The 12,821-nt window shown below is 39.8% G+C and overlaps 1 long non-coding RNA gene across 1 annotated transcript in view; it reads right to left on the minus strand.

Annotated features, from left to right (window-relative positions):
• Nucleotides 1–329: 329 nt before the first annotated feature.
• LOC144578360 (uncharacterized) overlaps nt 330–12,821 on the minus strand; it is a 483,066-nt gene continuing 470,574 nt past the window's right edge. The window contains exon 3 of the long non-coding RNA XR_013523936.1: nt 330–452. This is a non-coding gene — a long non-coding RNA (uncharacterized LOC144578360). The remainder of the gene's footprint in view (nt 453–12,821) is intronic.

Genomic DNA, 12,821 nt, shown 5'->3' on the forward strand with positions numbered 1-12,821 from the left:
TTTGGTGGTCCCTAGGACTTCATTCAGATGAAGCCTAGGAGTATAGTAGAAACAAATTTACACTTCTGATAATGATTTTAATTTAATCCTTTTTTTCTATTGCATTTTTTTTTTTTTTGTTTATTTTTAATTTTTTATTGGATTATAGGTTTTGGGGTACATGAGCAGAGCATGCAAGACAGTTGCGTAGGTACACACATGGCAGTGTGCTTTGCTTTTCTTCTCCCCTTCACCCACATTTGGCATTTCTCCCCAGGCTATCCCTCCCCACCTCCCCCTCCCACTGGCCCTCCCCTTTTCCCCCAATAGACCCCAGTGTTTAGTACTCCCCTCCCTGTGTCCATGTGTTCTCATTTTTCATCACCCACCTATGAGTGAGAATATGCGGTGTTTCATTTTCTGTTCTTGTGTCAGTTTGCTGAGGATGATGTTTTCCAGATTCATCCATGTCCCTACAAACGACACGAACTCATCATTTCTAATTGCTGCATAATATTCCATGGTGTATATGTGCCACATTTTTCCAATCCAGTCTATTATCAATGGGCATTTGGGTTGATTCCAGGTCTTTGCTATTGTAAACAGTGCTGCAATGAACATTCGTGTACATGTGTCCTTATAGTAGAACGATTTATGGTCTTTTGGATATATACCCAGTAATGGGATTGCTGGGTCAAATGGAATTTCTATTTCTAAGGCCTTGAGGAATCGCCACACTGTCTTCCACAATGGTTGAACTAATTTACACTCCCACCAACAGTGTAAAAGTGTTCCTTTTTCTCCACATCCTCTCCAGCATCTGTTGTCTCCAGATTTTTTGATGATCGCCATTCTAACTGGCGTGAGATGGTATCTCAGTGTGGTTTTGATTTGCATCTCTCTGATGACCAGTGACGATGAGCATTTTTTCATATGATTGTTGGCCTCATATATGTCTTCTTTCGTAAAGTATCTGTTCATATCCTTTGCCCACTTTTGAATGGGCTTGTTTGTTTTTTTCCTGTAAATCTGCTTGAGTTGTTTGTAAATTCTGGATATCAGCCCTTTGTCAGATGGGTAGACTGCGAAAATTTTTTCCCATTCTGTTGGTTGCCGATCCACTCTAGTGACTGTTTCTTTTGCCGTGCAGAAGCTGTGGAGTTTCATTAGGTCCCATTTGTCTATTTTGGCTTTTGTTGCCAATGCTCTTGGTGTTTTGTTCATGAAGTCCTTGCCTACTCCTATGTCCTGGATAGTTTTGCCTAGATTTCCTTCTAGGGTTTTTATGGTGCCAGGTCTTATGTTTAAGTCTTTAATCCATCTGGAGTTAATTTTAGTGTAAGGTGTCAGGAAGGGGTCCAGTTTCTGCTTTCTGCACATGGCTAGCCAGTTTTCCCAACACCATTTGTTAAACATGGAATCCTTGCCCCATTGCTTGTTTTTGTCAGGTTTATCAAAGATTGTATAGTTGTATGTATGTTGTGTTGCCTCCGGTGCCTCTGTTTTGTTCCATTGGTCTATATCTCTGTTTTGGTACCAGTACCATGCTGTTTTGATTACTGTAGCCTTGTAGTATAGTTTGAAATCCGGTAGTGTGATGCCCCCCGCTGTGTTCTTTTTGCTTAGAATTGACTTGGCTATGCGGGCTCTCTTTTGGTTCCATATGAAGTTCATGGTGGTTTTTTCCAGTTCTGTGAAGAAAGTCAATGGTAGCTTGATGGGGATAGCGTTGATTCTGTAAATTACTTTGGGCAGTATAGCCATTTTCACGATATTAATTCTTCCTAACCATGAACATGGAATGTTTCTCCATCTGTTTGTGTCCTCTCTGATTTCGTTGAGCAGTGGTTTGTAGTTCTCCTTGAAGAGGTCCCTTACGTTCCTTGTGAGTTGTATTCCAAGGTATTTTATTCTTTTTGTAGCAATTGTGAATGGCAGTTCGCTCTTGATTTGGCTTTCTTTAAGTCTGTTATTGGTGTAGACGAATGCTTGTGATTTTTGCACATTGATTTTATATCCTGAGACTTTACTGAAGTTGTTTATCAGTTTCAGGAGTTTTTGGGCTGAGGCGATGGGGTCTTGTAGGTATACTATCATGTCGTCTGCAAATAGAGACAATTTGGCTTCCACCTTTCCTATTTGAATACCCTTTATTTCTTTTTCTTGCCTGATTGCTCTGGCTAGAACTTCCAGTACTATATTGAATAGGAGTGGTGAGAGAGGGCATCCTTGTCTAGTACCAGATTTCAAAGGGAATGCTTCCAGTTTTTGCCCATTCAGTATGATATTGGCTGTTGGTTTGTCATAAATAGCTTTTATTACTTTGAGATACGTTCCATCGATACCGAGTTTATTGAGGGTTTTTAGCATAAAGGGCTGTTGAATTTTGTCAAATGCCTTCTCTGCGTCAATTGAGATAATCATGTGGTTTTTGTTTTTGGTTCTGTTTATGTGGTGAATTACGTTGATAGACTTGCGTATGTTGAACCAGCCTTGCATCCCTGGGATGAATCCTACTTGATCATGGTGAATAAGTTTTTTGATTTGCTGTTGCAATCGGCTTGCCAATATTTTATTGAAGATTTTTGCATCTATGTTCATCATGGATATTGGCCTGAAGTTTTCTTTTCTCGTTGGGTCTCTGCCGGGTTTTGGTATCAGGATGATGTTGGTCTCATAAAATGATTTGGGAAGGATTCCCTCTTTTTGGATTGTTTGAAATAGTTGTAGAAGGAATGGTACCAGCTCCTCCTTGTGTGTCTGGTAGAATTCGGCTGTGAACCCGTCTGGACCTGGGCTTTTTTTGTGAGGTAGGCTCTTAATTGCTGCCTCGACTTCGGACCTTGTTATTGGTCTATTCATAGTTTCAGCTTCCTCCTGGTTTAGGCTTGGGAGGACACAGGAGTCCAGGAATTTATCCATTTCTTCCAGGTTTACTAGTTTATGTGCATAGAGTTGTTTGTAATATTCTCTGATGATGGTTTGAATTTCTGTGGAATCTGTGGTGATTTCCCCTTTATCATTTTTTATTGCATCTATTTGGTTGTTCTCTCTTTTATTTTTAATCAATCTGGCTAGTGGTCTGTCTATTTTGTTGATCTTTTCAAAAAACCAGCTCTTGGATTTATTGATTTTTTGAAGGGTTTTTCGTGTCTCAATCTCCTTCAGCTCAGCTCTGATCTTAGTAATTTCTTGTCTTCTGCTGGGTTTTGAGTTTTTTTGATCTTGCTCCTCTAGCTCTTTCAATTTTGACGATAGGGTGTCAATTTTGGATCTCTCCATTCTCCTCATATGGGCACTTATTGCTATATACTTTCCTCTAGAGACTGCTTTAAATGTGTCCCAGAGGTTCTGGCACGTTGTGTCTTCATTCCCATTGGTTTCGAAGAACTTCTTTATTTCTGCCTTCATTGCGTTGTTTACCCAGTCAACATTCAAGAGCCAGTTGTTCAGTTTCCATGAAGCTGTGCGGTTCTGGGTCGGTTTCTGTATTCTGAGTTCTAACTTGATTGCACTATGGTCTGAGAGGCTGTTTGTTATGATTTCAGTTGTTTTGCATTTGTTGAGCAGTGCTTTACTTCCAATTATGTGGTCAATTTTAGAGTAGGTGTGATGTGGTGCTGAGAAGAATGTGTATTCTGTGGATTTGGGGTGGAGAGTTCTGTAAATGTCCACCAGGTTTGCTTGCTCCAGGTCTGAGTTCAAGCCCTGGGTATCCTTGTTGATTTTCTGTCTGGTTGATCTGTCTAGTATTGACAGTGGAGTGTTAAAGTCTCCCACTATTATTGTGTGGGAGTCTAAGTCCTTCTGTAAGTCATTAAGAACTTGCCTTATGTATCTGGGTGCTCCTGTGTTGGGTCCATATATGTTTAGGATCGTTAGCTCTTCTTGTTGTATCGATCCTTTTACCATTATGTAATGGCCTTCTTTGTCTCTTTTGATCTTTGTTGCTTTAAAGTCTATTTTATCAGAGATGAGAATTGCAACTCCTGCTTTTTTTTGCTTTCCATTAGCTTGGTAAATCTTCCTCCATCCCTTTATTTTGAGCCTTTGTGTATCCTTGCATGTGAGATGGGTTTCCTGGATACAGCACACGGATGGGTTTTGGATTTTTATCCAATTTGCCAGTCTGTGTCTTTTGATTGGTGCATTTAGTCCATTTACATTTAGGGTTAATATTGTTATGTGTGAATTTGATACTGCCATTTTGATTCTAAGTGGCTGTTTTGCCTGTTAATTGTTGTAGATTCTTCATTATGTTGAAGCTCTTTAGCATTCAGTGTGATTTTGGAATGGCTGGTACTGATTGCTCCTTTCTATGTGTAGTGCCTCTTTTAGGAGCTCTTGTAAAGCAGGCCTGGTGGTGACAAAATCTCTGAGTACTTGCTTGTTCGCAAAGGATTTTATTCTTCCTTCACTTCTGAAGCTCAGTTTGGCTGGATATGAAATTCTGGGTTGAAAGTTCTTTTCTTTAAGAATGTTGAATATTGGCCCCCACTCTCTTCTGGCTTGTAGTGTTTCTGCCGAGAGATCTGCTGTGAGTCTGATGGGCTTCCCTTTGTGGGTGACCCGACCTTTCTCTCTGGCTGCCCTTAGTATTCTCTCCTTTATTTCAACCCTGTTGAATCTGACGATTATGTGCCTTGGGGTTGCTCTTCTTGCGGAATATCTTTGTGGGGTTCTCTGTATTTCCTGCAATTGAGTGTTGGCTTGTCTTGCTAGGTGGGGGAAATTTTCCTGGATGATGTCCTGAAGAGTATTTTCCAGCTGGGATTCATTCTCTTCGTCCCCTTCTGGTACACCTATCAAACGTAGGTTAGGTCTTTTCACATAGTCCCACATTTCTTGGAGACTTTGTTCATTCCTTTTTGCGCTTTTTTCTCTGATCTTGGTTTCTTGTTTTATTTCATTGAGTTGGTCTTCGACTTCAGATATTCTTTCTTCTGCTTGGTCAATTCGGCTATTGAAACTTGCGTTTGCTTCGCGAAGTTCTCGTATTGTGTTTTTCAGCTCCTTTAATTCATTCATATTCCTCTCTAAGGTATCCATTCTTGTTATCATTTCCTCGAATCTTTTTTCAAGGTTCTTAGTTTCTTTGCATTGATTTAATACATGATCTTTTAGCTCACCAAAGTTTCTCATTATCCATCTTCTGAAGTCTAATTCCGTCATTTCGTCACAGTCATTCTCCGTCCAGCTTTGTTCCCTTGCTGGTGAGGAGTTTTGGTCCTTTCTAGGAGGCGAGGTGTTCTGGTTTCGGGTGTTTTCCTCCTTTTTGCGCTGGTTTCTTCCCATCTTTGTGGATTTGTCCGCTGGTCGTCTGCGTAGTTGCTGACTTTTCGTTTGGGTCTCTGAGTGGACACCCAGAATGTTGATGATGAAGTATTTCTGTTGCTTGGTTTTCCTTCTACCAGTCTAGCCCCTTCGCTGTACGACTGTTGAGGTCCGCTCCAGACCCTGCTTGTCTGGGGTGCACCTCTAGTAGCCGTGGCACAGCGAGGGATGCTACCAGTTTCTTTTTCTGCTCTCTTTGTCCCAGGATGATGCCTGCCTAATGACAGTCTTTTGGATATAGAGGGGTCAGGGAGCTGCTTGAGGAGACAGTTTGTACTTTATAGGGGTTTAATTGCTGAGCTGTGCACTCTGTTGTTCATTCAGGGCTGTTAGGCTGCTATGTTTGATTCTGCTGCAACACAGCTCATTAAACAACCCTTTTTTTTTTCTCAAATGCTCTGTGTTGAGGGGTTTGGGCTTTATTTTTGGATGTCCGATCAGGTGTCCTGCCCAGCTCGAAGGCAGACTAGCCACTGTTTGGCTGCCGAGGCTCCGCCCTGCTGTTGTGTGATTCGCGCTGTTCCTGCCGGCTCTGCTGTGGTCTCCGCCACGCCCTGCGGCGGAGTCTCTTAGTTGTAGCGTGTTGCCTCAGCAATGGCAGGCTGCGTCAGCAGTGGGCGTGTATCTCAGTAGGGACGGGTTGCCTCGGCAACGGCTGGCTGCGTCAGCAGTGGGCGTGTATCTCAGTTGGGGCGGGTTGCCTCGGCAACGGCTGGCTGCCTCAGCAGTGGGCGTGTATATCAGTTGGGGCAGTTTGCCTCCGTAGTGGTGGACGCCCCGCCCCCACAGAGTGTCTCGGACCGTCTGCCCGGGATAGTTTGAAATCGCGGTTTTGTTCATCCCACTGGGTATCCCAAGCGATCTGTCCCTGCAATCCCCTGGGCTGGGCTACTGTGCAAGTCTCGTTCAGTCTCAAGTCCAGCCCTCTCAAGTCTCAGGTTGCCGGTTCAACAAGGCACCCGGACAAGCGCGCCCTGTGGGGATTGCTGGGTAGGGCGGGCCGCCGCCGCCCCGGCTGCCGGCTTTGCCAGGCAGACCTACTGCCTGGCGTCCCGTGTCTTTTTATACTTGGGAGTTTCCCCGTTCTGTGGGTAACAAAGATCAGTCTGGAAATGCAGCACTGACTCACCGTTTGCGAATTCAACGCGGGCTCCAATCCTGGGTTGTTCTCACAGCGCCATCTTGAGTCCCCTCCCTTCTATTGCATTTAAGTGTATATTCTAATCAAGAAAATCCAGAATTTATTATAACTAGTAAATATCTATAACTGATTATCAGTATTACAAATATGACTCAAAATTACATATAGGCACACAAAACCTAGTAGAAATATGTCCACATATATTAACAGAGTGGGTACTTAGAACTTTGTTAAAACTTTCATTTTGACTTAAGATTGTGACATAAAATTGAATATTCTAATATTCTCTGGGTCAGTATTGGCAGATGTTACATTTTACAAAACAAAATCGTGACATTGCAAAACAGCAGGTAAAAAAAAATCTAATGGAATAATTTGATATACAGTCAATAAATGCTTCATAGTACAAAATTCACTGTATAGTGTTAGAAGATGAAATTTCTTAGTGATTTTTTTAATCTAAATTATTTGATGCTATTACAATATTTCTGATCAATGAAAATAAATTGCTATATATTGCCAATATAGAAAGGTTAGTTTTGCGTATCTGTGAACATAGGTGTTTCTATCAGTTTCAATACAGGATATTTGTTGGGTATGAAATTTGATTTTATTGTACCGATAGACAAATAAGTTAGCCTGTAACTGTATGCTGATAGAAACATGCAACTTCAAGCTAAGAGATAAATATTTAATGATTCATGGCCTTGACGTCAGCATGATCATCAACATATTTGCACTGGTTCTTCTTGCCTCAAGTTCCACATGGGTGACATGATGTAGCCCAGAAGAATGCTATATACACAGTCGATTTCGATCATAGCTCAGGCAAACTAAGTGCAGAAACTTATCCCTTTTATTATGCAATAAGAAAGCCTGATCTTTGTTTGTGGGGAGGGATTGTAACCAGGGGAATGTCCCCAGTTCCCAGTTTGGAGGAGGTTCTTGGCCTCTCTTACTCCAAAGAATGGGGAAAGGGGTCCCCGAGGTGTGGTGAGCTTACCATTCAAATAAATACTGTGGACCCAAAGAGTTTTGAGGGAGAGCGCTTTATAAGACAGAGAAAGACAGACAGAGACGGCTCCCATGGTATTGTGGGACGGGAATCCCAGAGCTGGTGATCAGTTCAGGTAAGGAGCAGCTCAATTTTTTTTTTTTTTTTTGAGACAGAGTTTTGTTCTTGTTACCCAGGCTGGAGTGCAATGGCGCAATCTCGGCTCACCGCAATCTCCGCCTCCTGGGCTCAGGCAATTCTCCTGCCTCAGCCTCCTGAGTAGCTGGGATTACAGGCACGCACCACCGTGCCCAGCTAATTTTTTGTATTTTTAGTAGAGACGGGGTTTCACCATGTTGACCAGGATGGTCTCGATCTCTTGACCTCGTGATCCACCCGCCTACGCCTCCCAAAGTGCTGGGATTACAGGTGTGAGCCACTGCGCCCGGCCTAGGAGCAGCTCAATTTTAACTCTTGAATTATTCCCTCCACATTCATGTTCTCATCCAATGAGAGGAGTTCTTTTAAACTTCGTCTGGAGTGACTGATCTTTGATATCAGCTAGGCTACTTGGTCCACAGCCCTGAGTTACAGAACCCCTCCTCCCAGAGGTTTTGGCAGGATTTTTGGAACGAAGGAGTCCCACTTGGCTTTCCCTACCTAGTGTGGGAAACCCAGACAAAGAACTTCACATTTGAAAGCCCTGTGGTTCCTGGATGGAGGCCTGGAGCCAGAAAACTCCTGCCTTTGAAACCATGCCCCTTGCGGTCCCAGGAAGAGAAGTCCTTCAGAATGGTGGCAGGAGATGGTCACATTTTTTAAGGTTACCAGTTACATAGACCCTTTCAGAAGAGTCCTAGGTTAAAAAGCAGTCATTTTACTTCTACCAGTTCACAAGAGCCAAATGTGCAAATGTGGCCCAAATCCACATTCAGTGAGATTACCTCAGTGGCTTGAGATGAGCCATGGTGAGAGTACTGACACCAGGGAAACCATTAACATTAAATTTCAGGGCTTTTTTAAAAATTGTTATTCCCAGAGAACTGGTTGTTAAAAACTTACCAGCATAGCACTGTATCACTATGTGTTACTGGTTTTTAAGACAATAGTTTAGGGGAGGATGTGCTTAATAATAGGTACCAATTCTAACCAATTTTCAAAGAATCTGTCTGAGTATGGGTGAGAGAAAGACATCCAGTCAAACGGCTTAACAACTGGCACAAAACTGCATCTCAGAGGGTATCAAAGAATATTCCTTAGGCTGAACCAAAAGTACAAAGAATTTGAATGGAATAGTTTCATAGTAACCAATGAACTGTTTTGGAAGCTGAGAAAAACAAAAATATTATTTTCAAGACTTAGAACTAAAATTTAGAAAGACCAAATTAAAAAAAAGAAAGAAAGAAAACTGACAACTCCGTAGGTCTTATGGTTTAATAATGTCACTAACAGAGGAAGACCTGAGGCTCCATTAACCCTTGAAGATATTTTTGGAAGAGTCCCTAATAGTAGAAACTAGATTTTAACAAATCACGTTATTCTTATGCTAAAAAATACAGGGTCAATACCAATGTTAAGCAGAAAGTCAGCATCATCCTCTGAATTATGTTAAGAATGAATAATCGGCCGGGTGCGGTGGCTCACGCCTGTAATCCCAGCACTTTGGGAGGTCGAGGCGGCTGGATCACCAGGTCAAAAGATTGAAACCATCCTCGTCAACATGGTGAAACCCCGTCTCTACTAAAAATACAAAAAATTAGCTGGGCACGGTGGCACGTGCCTGTAATCCCAGCTACTCAGGAGGCTGAGGCAGGAGAATTGCCTGAACCCAGGAGGCAGAGGTTTTGGTGAGCCGAGATCGCGCCATTGCCCTCCAGCCTGGGTAACAAGAGCAAACCCCATCTCAAAAAAAAAAGAGTAATCAACAAACTATTCTGAAGAGCTAAGAAGATTATTTATTTTTTTTCTTTTCACTACTGCCAACAATCTATCATTTGTGTAACCCTATTTCAGCTCCTTACCAAAACCTTTAGGATCTCTGCTTTACTAAACATACCCACTTAACTACATTACTTCAATGGATTCCTCACTGGATTCTCCTAAGAAAACCATTCAGCTTTCTTCAGACCATGTTATTAGAATGCACCAAATTGAAGTGAGTATTACTTTATCTCATGGCTGGCCACATTGCTAGCAGTTTGCAACTCAAGAAAGACAGAAAAACTTTTACTTTTTAAAGAAAATATGGTTTAGTGATGCATGGTATTAGTAACAGAATTGTAGAAGAAACTCAACTTTCTTAACCCAAAAGCCAGCTCTGAATTTGCTTTCAATATAAATCTTTGAAGGCCAGCTTGAACTTCTGAGGTCATGGGGCTGTGAGGATGTGGACAGCAGCTTGCTGGTTTTTGATTTTTAAAATCAATATTATCTCAAATTATGAAGGGTTTAAGAAAATAAATTTCCAAGTGTGACCTGATTCACTCCCTTGAAAGAGTCTGAATTTTCATAAATTCTGCAATGAGTCACTAAGGATAAGAAACCCTGACAACTATTGGTCATAGTTTTGGAAAAAGGGGGATCCCATAAGCAAATCCCAATTCTTTGGAATGCATTAATAAACGTACACAGGATGTTTCAGCACAGAAAGCATAAAATTGCCTGATATATGCAAGGCATATCTTTAATGATGTTTAAAAAGGAGCTAAACATCTCCGTGGGAATTCTTAAAACATTTATTTCTTAAGCAGTTATTTAGCTTCACAAGTCTTTGTTGTTTAACAAGCTAGAAAAAATAGGTCAGCTAATGTTATATTAATCAGTAAATGAATATTTTAATTTGACTTCTTTCTAGTTAAAATGCTTGCAGCTTTTCCCTTTTGTTTTTCCTTCTTCAGCACTGATGGTAAGTGATATCATTATCATATTGTACCTTGGGGTTGTGAGATAAGAGGGTCCAGCCATAGCTTTATTCTTAGAAGAATGGGAGTGTTGTCACATCACTTGCACATTTAAAATGACACTCTATGGCTTCTGTGCAACAGTGTCTTTGAGCTGAGTCATAGAATTCACCAAGTTATGCTTTTGAATTCATATTCTAAAGTCATACCTTTCAAATCTGAGTAGCTAATACGTTTTGATTAGTAGAAATCCTGTCTTTGTTTTGGAAAAAAAAACAACCTTATTCAAATTATCTGAACAATATAAATGTAAGTTTCAGTCTCTATTTTCTTGTTTCTTGTATTAACCAACAATTCCAAAGTAAGTTAGATTCAAAGGGTTTGATGGCCTATTATCTGTAAGTGAATAAAGATCTACCGACATTTTACAGTAGATATTTAACATAGGCTAGATATTATTCTTTGATTTCTCAAAAACGAGACCCAGAAAACTATTCATTTTTTTGTTTACCTATTTTACTTTTTGAAGAATTAAAACATACTAGCAGTTGCATAATTTTGTATGATATTATTTCTGTGGGGATCTTAATTTTCCTTTTATAGCATGTTACTGTGAAATTCTGAGTCCAAATCTGGCATGACTGATGGAGAGATTGGCTATTCTCCTTCAATAGAGATGAGTGGCAGCCAGTGATGGAGAAAGTGGCTGAGGTATATACTCTATCTAGTACAAAGAAAGATACAACAATCAGTCTTTCTCTGCTTTGCTGTAATTCAGCTGGAGTATATTTAAAACAAAAGGAATGTTAAGTAATTTTATGGTGTTGAAAATACGTATGTATTAAAAAATATGTAAGAGCAGTGAAATAAAATGTAAATATATAGCTAGGAGGTATAGTAAAACCTATCAACAGGAAAATCATCTAGGATTGATGAGTTTCCATCTCAGCCTCCATTTTTATGAACATAAAAAATTTTAAATCTTAGCTACGTAGATCCACGAGGTTGTTAATATGAGCTTTAGCATAACCTAATTGCAGAAAATCTCAGCCTCCATTTTTATGAACATAAAAAATTTTAAATCTTAGCTACGTAGATCCACGAGGTTGTTAATATGAGCTTTAGCATAACCTAATTGCAGAAAACTGTACCGCAGTTAGAAAATCCATGCTTAATGGGTTTAAATTACTACTAAATGCATTGTTTCCACTTTGTCCATATTTGTTCCATGGTTCTCCAGTATATATTAAGAAGAAAAGTTCCAATCACTTTGCCAATGTGAAAAAAGCCACATAAAATTCTCAAAGAAATATTCAAGTTTATAATCGAAGAGGAATTATAGTCATTTAACCTGCATAAGCCTGTTACATAGTTACAATATCTTAAAAATTATTGTTCACATTAATGTAGACAAATGTTAGAAATTACATGAATGGAATGTTGAATATGTAGAATCCATATGAAATTCATATGGTCACATGCTTTCTTTAGTCTGGTTAATCTGCTATATCTGGTTTTCCTAGGGAGGTTTTAAATAAAAACAGTAGATAAATGAAGATATAGGAAATCAAAGATTTATATTAAAAAAGCATATATGTATAGATTAGTAAACATTTACTAACAATGGTAATTAGCTCTGAGAGGAGAAGAGAAAGTAACTTAAAACTTGAGGGCATGAATTATGGACCACATTTTCTGCTAGACACTAGACACATATAACAATAATAATAACAAAATACCTAATATTTATTGAAGGCTTACTATATGTTGGTTCTTGTTTCAAGCATTTTATGTTTTAAGCAATTAGTTCTCACAATTCAGTGGTTAGAATGCTATTTATTATCCCTTCAGCCTATGAGTAAACCAAAAGAAAGGGGTGAAATAACTTGTCAAAAGTCCAGTGTATGGTATAGCTGGGATTAGATGCAGGTTCTTGTCATGACCTACATGATGTTAAATCATGTTTAGCCTACGTTACCTCCTTACATATTTTATGTTTCTTTGGAGATAGTGAACTACAACCTAGACGGAAGTGTAAACAGACTGTAACCTGCCCTTTAGCCAATCACCAAGCTTTGGCAAATCAAAGGGGGTCAACTGTTCGAACCATGTTCAAATAAGGCAAATGCTGAGCTGTAACCCATCAGGCTGTTTCTGTACTTCACTTCTGTTTTCTGTACATCCCTTGCCTTTTTCTGTCTGTAAATCTTCTTCAACTATGTGGCTGTGCTGAAGTCTTTTTGAGACGTCTCTGGCTGGGAAGACCAGATTTGTGACTCATTCTTTGCTCAGTTAAACTACATTAAATTTAATTTCACTAAGGATTTTCTTTTAACAATGATTAATCTCTTTTTTTGAAAATGATTGTGATAGATGTTAATTTAATTTTAAAATATGATAGTTTATTTTTGAATAATTACAGTTCCCTTAGCACTTTTCAGAATTTCTCTTCATCCAAATTTCTATTTTCTCA

The sequence above is a fragment of the Callithrix jacchus genome, chromosome 11 (assembly GCF_049354715.1).
Source record: "Callithrix jacchus isolate 240 chromosome 11, calJac240_pri, whole genome shotgun sequence".
Taxonomy (NCBI): Eukaryota; Metazoa; Chordata; class Mammalia; order Primates; family Cebidae; genus Callithrix; species Callithrix jacchus.